The sequence below is a fragment of the Phalaenopsis equestris genome, unplaced genomic scaffold, assembly GCF_001263595.1.
Source record: "Phalaenopsis equestris unplaced genomic scaffold, ASM126359v1 Scaffold000206, whole genome shotgun sequence".
Taxonomy (NCBI): Eukaryota; Viridiplantae; Streptophyta; class Magnoliopsida; order Asparagales; family Orchidaceae; genus Phalaenopsis; species Phalaenopsis equestris.
Window position 1 is genome coordinate 832,463 of NW_018164648.1, and position 11,891 is coordinate 844,353.

The window sequence follows — 11,891 nt, forward strand, 5'->3', positions numbered from 1 at the left end:
CTATCTAATCCTTATATTAGATAGGGAGGAATTTAGAACTCAAGTAAAATAAACCCTATCTAGTCCTTATATTAGATATGGGAACTTGTTGACCTCATATAAAAATGTTTCCAAGACCAAACAGTTGTCATAAATTCTTTAGTTTAGGTGATTGTGTTTATTACAAGTAATATGCTTATTCTTCGGAATAAGTGTGTTACTTGTGGTATTGCGCTCAGTCATCCAAACTATTCAATATGTGAAACTCGTTTGGTCTCATTTATTTCAAAATTAAAATATTACTTTCTAAAAAATCAAAATCACATATTTATATTAAAACTATTTTCATATCTACAAAATTATCTCTTTTCCAAACCAGAAAATTAAAACGGTCGACATCTCTATGAAAAGAAACTCCATCTTTCGTTATTGGGGAAAAGACCTAAAAGGATGGATGAAGTTGTATGAAATTTATTGGATAAACAAGTTCTGTGGGTTATTCGATTGACCCTATCGATGTCTGTTCCACACAATGTCTTCAAGAAAAGGAAAACTACAGATCGCCTCAGTATGTACGAAAAGCCATCGGCGAATAAGAAGTTGTACTTGATTGAAAAGTTATTCAACTTGAAGATGGTGGAAGACATTTCTGTTGCTCAACACCTGAATAATTTCAATAGTATCACAAATTAATTTTTGTCTGTTGAAATTGATTTTGATGATTAGATACGTGCGTTGATATTGTTGGCATCATTGTCAAATAGTTGAGAAATCATGAGGAAGACAGTTAGCAGTTCTGCAAGTAAGTCTAACTTGAAATGTGATGATATTCGTGATTTGATTTTGGCTGAGGATGTGCGCATAAAAGATTTTGACGAGATCTCAGGTTCGAGTTCTACACTGAATGTTGATTTCAGAGGAAGATGACAAGACAAGAATTCAAATAGAGGAAGATCAAAATCAAAGTTTGGTCATCAGACAACCTGCTGGAATTATGGCAAGGCTGACCACATAAAAATGAACTGCAGGAATCCCAAGAATATGAAAAATGATAGTGCAAATGTGGTATATGAAAAAGTGCATGATGCACTATTGCTTACAGTTCATAGTTCTGTCAATGATGAAAGTGAAGAGAAGAGTGAGTCCGGGGCACCCGTTCCTATTATTCCACAGAGATATGGTGAAAAACCACAGAGCTATGAAGAATCTTGATTTATAGCTCTGTCAATGATGAAAGTGAAGAGAAGAGTGGGTCCGGGGCACCCGTTCCTATTATTCCACAGACATATGGTGAAAAACCACAGAGCTATGAAGAATCTTGCAAGATGAAAGTTCGAGCAAGTGGGAGCTGACAGAACTTCCACCAGGGAAGAAGACATTACACAACAAGTGAGTGTACCAGGTGAAGACTGAGCATGATGGCAGTAAGAGGTACAAAACTAGACTTGTTAAAAAGACTTTCAGCAGAGACAAGATATTGCCCATACAGTGGGTGTTGTAAGCAGAGACGAGCAATCTAGAAAATAGCTTGGAGGTGCAAAACTATGTTGACTCTGCTGATATGTTGACTGAGGGTGTTACTCTTGAGAAATTGAAATTGTGCAGCTTCAGTTGATCTTCTGGAGTGAAGATAGAATCTTTTAGTTGCAGAGGTGTAGGATTTATGTTTGAAGAAAAAAACGACGCCGTCAGTGGAGGATATCAGTTCGAGAAAGAAGACGTTGTAGTCTGTATACCGGTCTCCAAGTGAGAGATTTGTTATGTTGGAGTCCAGTTCAGAACCCCTCCCGCTATCGCTCTCCCGATCGTGAAAAATAGCGATCCCGCTCCCGCCCGATCGCGAACGATCGCGAAACTATTCCCGCTTCAGTTCGCGAAAGAACGCGACCCTACTGTTCGCGAAAGAGCGCGACCCTGCTGTTTGCGAACTGCTCCTCTGTCGCGAATAGTCGCGACATCTCCCTTTCTGTTTGTGATAAAAGACATCGCAGCGGCTCTCCTTCAGTTTACGACACAGCCTTTTGGGTTCTCCTTCGGTTTATTCGGATAGAGAAAGGAAAGTGCAAGCAGTGGTTCCTTGCGGCAGGAGGAAGGAGAAGGAAGAAAAAAATTGGGTTTATTTCTCTTGTAAATTTATCTTATTCGGTGTATCTCGGTCTAGAGTTTCTTCGGTGTATCTCGGTGTAGAGAGAGAAGAAAAGAGAAAAAGTGAAAGCAACAAAGTGAGAGAATCCTATTGTAAGTCGAGATAATCGACTGGTGTAAATTCCTCAAGTAGTAAAATCTTTTGCAACTCCGTGGACGTAGGTAATTTCCTTAACCACGTAAATCTGTGTGTTTCACTGTGTTACTGTCCTGAACCACGTAAATCTGTGTGTTTCACTGTGTTACTGTTTTTTTGTGTGAATTTTCTCGTTCTATTTTTTCGCTTTGTTGATCGTTCTCCTGCTTGATTTATATATAAATCACATCAATTGGTATATAGTTCACAACAAATATGCCTGCTTGATTTATATATAGATCACATCAATTGGTATATAGTTCACAACAAATATGAGTGTCATTCATCTAGCTAAGAACATTTCTTTTAATGTCGGGACAAAACATATTCATTTAAGTTAGCACTTCATTCGTTCACTCCTGCAATATGGTAAATTATCTTTGGAGAAGATACACACAACTCAGAATATTACAAATATATTGACTAAGGTTGTTATGATTGAGAAACTAAAGCTATGCTTAACTTCAGTTAGAGTTTGGGAAGGTTGAGACTGGAGTTGAGTTGCACTACAATATATTACTATGAATATAATACAGACGTGAAGGAGAGGAATTGGTTGAAATTAGTCTCAAAGTGGGAGATTATTATATGTAGAGCCTGATTGTGCTACGAGGGACTTCCAACACCTAGGGAGGCGGCCTGAAGCCTGGTAGCTGGTGCCTTAATGACCAGGGAGTTGCCTTGGCCTATGGCAGCAGGAACCTGGAGCCAGTGAGGGAACCTAAGCACCTAGGAACAGTGCGCTAGGAAACCTGGTGCCCAAGAGGGGTGTTGTTGCTCCCGGAACATTCCCTGGAAAAGTGCAGCCGGAAAGGTCAGAGGGTGGCGTCTAGGTGCTTGAACTGAATTTCTGCAGGTTGGAACTTTATGTTTCATCTTTTGCTGCGAGAAAGCGTGTGCAAAGTGCCTATTAGTTGAAGGAAGGATTTTATGATTGCTTTTGTGCAAAAGAGAGAGGAGAATCAATCCGAGTGCCCCAAGTTGCAAAGAGGCTTAAGTATGGTATAATCTGTATATTTTTTCTCATTTTTCATAGTGGATATCTTGGTATGATGTGATACCATGATTTTTTTTTTCATTATCAGGTTTTTCTGTGTTAAATCTTATTCTTGTGTTCTCTTACTTTGATTCAAATCTTTTGAATCAATGTTCAACAGTTATGCTTTTTTTTCTGCAACAAGTTCTTCCCTTGAGGCTTGACTAAGGAGTGTTTTAGAGTGATGACTTATATCTTGGTATGATGAAATTCAAATTTCAAACTACAATTGAGTCTGGATTTGTTTTGTTTGTGCCATGTATCTGCTGTATCCATATCAAGTGGAGCTTTGATGATAGAGGTTCACTGCTGAGGTTCACATATTATTGTAGTAGGAGCATATTCTCGGCATATTTTCATTATACAAACTGTTCCTGGATATTGAGTGGATTTCGCATTTCAGCTCGTAACTGTGTAGAAAACTATGGAATGCTAATCCCAGTATACCTAGAATTGTTCAGTGTAATGAAAATCTTATGCAGTCATCACGTTCTTTTGTAAACTAAGAAAAGTTTCAAAATAGTCCCCTCACTCTTTAGTCTTAGAGTCGAGTCTCTTTTGAATGGAGCAAAACCCATATTAAAAGAGTTGAGGATTGATTTTACACTTTTATATACTTTGGAACTAAATTACTTAGGGGACTATTTTGGCGCTTTACGCTTTGCAGACCTAATCACCTCTTCCTGGCTCGTGAGCTTGCTATTGTTTTATGTTACTACTAGGTTCATCCGTACCTATGGGACACATATAATAGTGGAACTGGGTTTTGGAGGTGAAGATGTCATTTGTGTTAGGCAGAATCATCATTCAACCATATCACCTGCTGACCTTAAAGTGTATCTGGAGGGTCTTGGAGACTGTTTATTTACAGATGAAAGGGGTTTTTCTTCGTTAAATCAGAAAACTGAAGTAGAAAATAGCAAGTAACCTTTTTCTATTTGGTATTTCTAATCTTTTCTCCAATTGTCAGATTATTGATAACTTTAGCCGGCTGGTGAAGGTGCCTGAGGTGTTCTTCAAAACTGTTGAGATCACGTAACTTGATGCTGACAAGTCATTCTGAAACTTCAAGCAAAGATGTAAGCACATCCCGCCTAAATTTGATGGTCACATTTCTGAAATAAATAATGACATTTTGTAACAGGGACTTACCATTATTTGCTCAAAGCGGGGTGGAGATCGATATATATGCAGCCACTCTAGCTGGCTACAGACTGTTCCTAAAAATCCTGATGCAGTTCTTTTTAAATTTGTTCCTATCACTTCTCTTCTCACAGGCATCCGGGGAAGTGGCTATCTTAGTCATGCAATCAATTTATACCTCCGCTGTAAGCCCTTTTCTGGGAAAAATAGATTATTTTGTGCTTGTACATGTTCAATTTGTGGCATTCTTCATGATTTATTTATCTTTTGTCATTAGATAAACCTGATCCCGATGAGTTGCGACACTTCTTAGAGTTCCAAGTCCCTCGTCAATGGGCACTGCTCTACAACGAACTAAATCTTGGTCTTCAACATCCTAAACAGAGAAAATCATATCCAATTCTTCGATTTAGATTGTTTGGTCCTAAACTTCTTATTAATACAAACCAGGTACTAAGATATGTCAAGCTTTTATGGTGTTTGAGTTGTTATTTAGTTGTACTACTATTTCAGGAAGCTCCTGCTGCCTGCTATGGTTACTTGATCTGATTTTAGGCTGATGGAAAGAGCATTAACTGAACATCTGAATAAATCTGAGAGACCGTACTAGTGTCGGGAGATGCAAGACAAATTTGAACTTTCAGTCCATGTTGAAAAACATCACTGTTGACACGCTATACTAAAATATTACTATTGGATGCTGAACACATCGAGACTTTCTTTTATCAAAGAACAGTGATACCGTATGTTGCACTCTACTTGCTTCATGCTGAACACATCGAGTCTTTCTTTTATCAAAGAACAGTGATACCGTATGTTGCACTCTACTTGCTTCCATGTTGTAAAATATCACTGTTTACACGCTTCTACTTGCTTCCATGTTGTACCATATGTTGCACTCTAAACCCAACATATAAATTGTTACGCTAATAAAATATATAAGTTTCAGAAATAAAAAAATGAAACATCTACATATAATTAAAAATGTTGTTCTGATGAAATATGCATAATAAGAGAAAAGATAGAATTAAAGAGTTTACAAGTACAATCCTAGAAAATTAAAACAAATATAATTCGTTAGACATATTTTTGCGATGACATAAAAAATAAAACTCAAATATTAAGACGGTCATAAAAACGTCGCAGATACTACACTCTGCGGGCAGCAGACATCTTCACAAAAAAATTTCTACGGACGGGGTCTTCTATCAACTCTGTTGCAAACAGATACAACGTTTCATCCTCATATATTTCACTTGAAGAATAAATGATTTCAAGTGCCTCCTCGATAGTGGTTGAATGAGAAGATCGTGATTCTGCTTTGTAAGTGGACACCAGCTCGGAGATTTGGTTTTTAAAAAAACCAGAACCAAATTTTTTTCTTTTTTCTACTCTTGGACGCTTGGCACAAGGAGTGAAATCATATTCGTTTTGCTCCGGACTTGGGAGTTAATCGTGATCACCTGAACCTCTGGGGGTTCCCAGATCCACGGGATTGGCAGCAAACCCTATCTCGCTTGGACAACATGCATAGTTCTCCGTTGCAACCACCCTCCCAAACTTGAGGTCAAGCTTGTCCTCTAATTCAGGCTCAATTCCAGAAATTTTATATTTCTTTGCAGCGGGCACCACCTAAACATAATTAGGAAGAAAAAAATTAGTAAACAGTTAGAAAGTAACTAATTAACAAAATTTTTAAACAATGCTCACCATAAGTCTTTCGGCCCACCACTCGGGCGCATCTATTGTTTGCTTCACCGGATTCTACCCCAATCCTGTTGAGCCTCGTTTCAATTTCTTCTGTATTTTCAAATCCTTCTTAAGTTGATCTCACTTGTTTTTCAATTGCATCCTGTCGTACTCTCTGCCTGTAAGTTCCTTGAACTTTTTTATAATATTTTGTCACCCTTTTTTATTAAAAAAGATTGTTGGTCTATTTTCCTGTTCTATTTCTTTGATGCAAAGGTCACAAAAAATTATTTTAGTCTCTTTCTCCCATAATGTCGGTGTAGTTGTTTCTTTGATCTTAATTGACATTTAATTACTACAGAAAACAAATTATATTGTTACATGAAAATTCTTGATTTATAGTAAGATGCTTCGATAAAACAGTGAGTTAAGCACAAAACTAAAACATGAAGCTCACCAATATGAAAAATCAGTATAGGCATGAAATACGATGCGTAAAAAATCAAATCAACTAACATGACAAAAAAAAAAGATCAAACCAAAAAGTGATAGTGGATGAGGTTTTCATAAAAGGGAAACTAGAAAGCAGATAAATTATCACTTCTATTCCAACAGAAAGTACTGCCCAAATTCTTCACAAAAGAACTTTACAACTATACAAGTAAGGCACATACCAATATGAAAACAAGTTAGACATGTGTCCAAGATAGGATGACACATACCAATATGAAGTTAAGATTTACCGAAGCTTGGTCTCTCCTTGCATTTCTATAGTTTTATTGATTGTTTCATGATAAATAAACTTGAAGCAATCGCTAAAATAAAATTTAAAGCAACATTATGATAGGAAATATGACAAATCTGTTATGTTTGCTTTGACAATAAATTTATTTTGAACATTGACATCATTTTCTTAGCACTTTTTTTGCAAAATGATCGCGTCTTCCAGTAAAATATTACTATTTCAATAATTTTAAGAAGGAAATCGTGTCTTTCAATACTGAAAAATTTAGTTTGCAGTTATAGCAGTACAAACCATAGTTCATAAGTTTTATAAAATTGGTACTCTGTAGAACTTGTAAACACTAAACTACTTTTCAAACTCGAATAGTGACAGTGGTAGTAAGAAGATCCGAAGCATTGCTCTTAAATGAGAATCTAAATGTGAAGATTAATTAGATCCGAAGCATTCAAAGGGAAAAAAAAAATTTACCGCTGTTTGGAGGAACACAGGGGAGCAGATATCGAGAAGAGGAAGATCAACGTTGCCGAAGAAGAGATGGGAAATCTTCGCTCGGGAAGATGAAGATGCTCGGGATTTGAGGAGATTCAGAAAGGGGAAGATATGCTCGCGTTTAGGGTGGAGTTGAGGGCACGAGCGTAAAACCAATTTAAGGCATCCGCCGCGAAGCTGGGCCGCGGGTCATCTTCCGCGTCCGCGTTCAGCTTTCCGTCTGATTCGGGGCCGCAGCTGGACGAGACGCCGCCCCAAACACAAAATAATCGCGGGGCGGTGCCGCGCAGCAGACAGGAAGCTGCGCCAAACAGACCCTTAATGGATTTGCTTGCATGTTTGTAACTGTTTAAAACGACATGTGCTTTTGTGCATCTGTTTTTAATCATACTTTTGTAATCATTAACAGGAGCACAAGCCTTTTAGCACCTTCTTGTTGTTTGCTTCATTTTTTATATTTGCCATCCATTAATATAAATGCCTGTAGCTGTAGTGTTTGTTCTAGTTTAGAATATTAGATATATCATTTTCACAACAAATTTGTTAAGTTTATCAATTTTCCTAATGATTCTTCTGTGATTCCGACCATTGCTTTTTCAAAATTTTTATCAATTATCATTTTACATATCATTGCAGCTTGTTATTTTTGGTGGAAGCTGTTTTACAATTTTAACATCAAAGTTTGGTAGTTTCATTATTTCTAGCTTCTTTTGCGTCCATAAGATATCTATGTATTCATCGATCGATCTATGTATCCATCCATCCATCCATCCATCTCTCTATCAATCCATCTATAGATCTTGTTTTATCTAACTCATACCTTGTTTTTCTTCAATTTTTTTACATATTGAAAACGTTGCAAAGGTTTGTGAGGCGGGAGCCTAATGGGTCGTGATATTGTAAATGTTACAGTACCACAGACGCGATATTGTAGCTGCTACAATACCGCGGTCCTTTTTTCCTATTTGATCTCTTACCTTTTCCTTTTCCCTTCCTACTTCTATTTCCTTCCTATTCTAACTACTAGTACCTATTATAAATATGTTGTTTGCTGTTTTAGGGTTCAACTCTTGGTCTTCCTGATTTAAGATTTCTGCAAGACTGTAGCTGAAGGCGAGGAGGTGTTTCGACTGTCACTCGTCCAAGGTGGCGATCTTCTCCAATGGTTTGAGGGATGCTTCAGTTGTAACTTGATTCTGTTGGGATAGCTATCCTTCCATATTTCCCTCCACCTGCTCGCTGCCAACTCCCTTATGCCCCATGCTATTGTATATGTATGGTTTTTAATTCTATTTGCTTATATATATATATATATTTCTAATCCCTTCCTAATTCTATTTGCTTATTATTCTAATTCATTCCTATTTTATTTATTAGCCATTATATATGTATGATTTTACTTGCTTAAGGCTAGCTTTTGATTAACTCTAGACTTCATATTTCTATCAGGATAGTCGTTGACGTCCATCTTCCCTTTCGAGGGTTGTATCTGAGGGATTGAGTGGTGTTCCAGCTATATCTCTTGGTGATTATCATACTCCTATTCCCTTCTCCATCCTCCCACACTACTCCCTGTCGCCGTACCTTTCTGCAGCCGCCCGCAATAGCACTTTTTGTTGTTTTTTGCAGTCCTCAGCCTACCAGCCAATATATTTAAAATGTCTTCTGAAATCTTAGCTATCAGATTTACGGGAAAGAATCCTTGTAAATATAATATTTCTCTCTTTGCAGTATTGTGAAGAAGGAAACTCTTTATTCTATCTGATTTCTTTTATTTCTGATTGATAGGACTCCTTCCTTCCAGCATTACTACCGCCCAAACTGCACCTCCTTTCTGTTGTTCAAGCCCTCACACCGGACTGCTGCCTCCCAGAACAGCCAGAGAACACCTCCTTCCTGCTGTCCCGCCGCTATCCACCCCAACTCCTAACTGCCATAACTTAGGAAAGCCTCCATACTTGTTGTCCCTGCATTTCTGCACCTTCCCTTTGTTGCCACCAGCATTTCTTTGTTGTCGCATCTTCCGTTAGCCATCCCAATCAATCTAGCCGACCTCAACCACCCTTGAGATACTTTAGTGGTATTTGTTTGTGTTTATATTTGTTATCATTTATTTTTAATTTGAAGAGTCGTCATTGTAACCCTATTTGAATTCAATAATAATATTTCTATTTCTATTATAATTTATGTTAACTCTAGTATCAGTTTGTTTCATAATTCCTGATATAACATGGATTTCTGTGTCTCAAAGTTCTGTAGAGAACTCCAAAATAAACCAACCAGCTTTAAATTTTAGTTATTTTCTTTACTATATATCTTTTGACATTTATCATTACTGCGAGATGGCTCTCATAATTTCACGCCGTTGGAAAATTTCATCTTGTTCCAGTAATTCTTTGTATTATTGTCAAAGAATCAATAGCCAATCTGATTTCTTATTCCAGTCTCCAGCTGACAATCTTCCAGACATCATGCATATCTAACTGGCAATGGGCTTTCTTAATGGTGACACTTAGGCCAATAAATTAATGTTACTTGGTTTTAGCTTATTTGGCAACAGAAGAATACTAGCGCATGTGAGGTATCACATGACAGCAACACATAATCAGCAGATATCTGATAAGATTTTTGTTATACCGACGCCGACCCCACTAAATAATTTGAAACATATTTTAGGCACCTGGATAAAAAGATAATTTAGTCATTTGTAAGTTATTATTGCGGAATATAAATAACGTTTAATATGTTTAAGGTTAAGTTATATTATGTGTGATTGCTGTCTTGAATCTTAGAATTAGAGTTTGGGAGAGATCGTTTGCCTTTCGAATTGTAAGTGTTGGGATTAGGGTTTAAGAGAGGTCGCCCATCTCTCGAATTGTAGGTGCTTTTGTTTGATGCATTTTAATTGTGCTGCTTGATATTATTGAACTAAAATATTTGATTGCCTGAATTTTTATGATAATTTTTTGCCAAGAAGGCAAAGTTCCATTAATTTTCAAAATAAGCAGTTTTTAACCGAAAACATACATTATTATCACTGTTCTTCGTGACAGCCTGAACCTTTAATCCTTTTACATAACATTGTAGAGTTGGCTGGCTTTTAGGGACGGGAAAAAACTTACATGCAGTATAGAAGCTTATCATCTTGGTCATCTCCATGATGCTCAACATCTATAATAAGTCTGTTCATTTCTTCCAACTGTCAATATCTCTTTCTACCATTTCTTTGCCAAATGATAATGAAACATATGAATTCATTCATCCTTAATAACATTCTCTTCTCTCTTAAAGGTCTCTAGTGATTACAGTCCGGTAATCGGACTCCGGCTGTACCTTGAGAGTCCAAAATCCAACCAACTTGCCATACACATTCAACACCTTTCAAGCCTCCCAAGCACGTTTGCATCAGCCACGTCCTCCAGTATTTCGATGTGACAATCATCAGAAGACGCAGGCCCTCAATTTTTTGAGTCCATTCAATGGAAGAGCTACTCCCGCATTTGCACTGCAGAGGTGAAGTACAACCCAAAATGGTTTGACATTGTTTCCGACGGCGTGTTTATAGTGACTGGCGCGATGGCTGAATAAATGCCTTCATCTTCGTCTTCTCTTCTCGCACATCCCTAATTGTTCCATCCAGAGAACTGAGTGGGCCCAACCACCATCTCATTCTCACAAGGGAAGCTTTTTCACAAGTTTCAGTGCAGCATTGACCTCAACATTAACTCACCATGAAAGCCACTGCCTTCAAAGGGATGAATCTGCAAAATTAAGTTCTGCTGTTTTTGATGATGGCCCCCCTGTGCCTGTGCAATCACAGAAATTCCAAAGATTTGTGGACTTGAGTGAGATTGTAAAGGGGGCCGACAATAAACCAGGACATTGGCTAGTTACTGCAGCTAAGCTTGTCAAAGAAAGGGGAAAGATAGGCCTGCATGTGAAGTTTGCTATGTTGAATTATTTTGAACATGATGGAGTTGATTTTGTGAAATAATAGGTTTTTCATTGGCTTCTTTTTAGATGTAGTTTTGTTGTTTGGAAGAAATTATTAGGTGCAGAGATAATGTACATAGAGCTACGTGTATACGACGGTTGTGCACTCTAATATTTTACATGCATAGCTCTACATATGCTGTTAACACCTAATAATTTCTCGTTGTTTCGAAGATAAAAGGCGATTCTTTGCACACCATGTATTTCATTAATTTTTATAACAATTGTATTGGACTGAAGAGTAAAAGTTTGAAATAACATGATACTCTCTCATCAGTAGCCTCTTTTGGCTGGGCTTGCACAATTACAAAATGTGCTATTTTTTACTTCTCATTCTAAGTCTATATGAATGCTAATATACTTAGTATGGATTATTTGTGGATTATAGTTTTAATGACTGCTTAATCCGAGCTAGCATATAGATTTGAGTTCTCATTAGCAATGGCCGAACCATGTTATGTCCAGGGCGAGCAATTGCTCTTAAGAGATTGACAATTTTTCTATATAAATAATAATATTTAATAATGTAGTTTCGG

The 11,891-nt window shown here is 37.3% G+C and overlaps 1 pseudogene; it reads left to right on the forward strand.

Moving 5' to 3' along the window:
- Positions 1 to 3,906: 3,906 nt before the first annotated feature.
- Positions 3,907 to 11,650, forward strand: LOC110023050 (annotated as a pseudogene).
- The last annotated feature ends 241 nt before the right edge of the window (positions 11,651 to 11,891 follow it).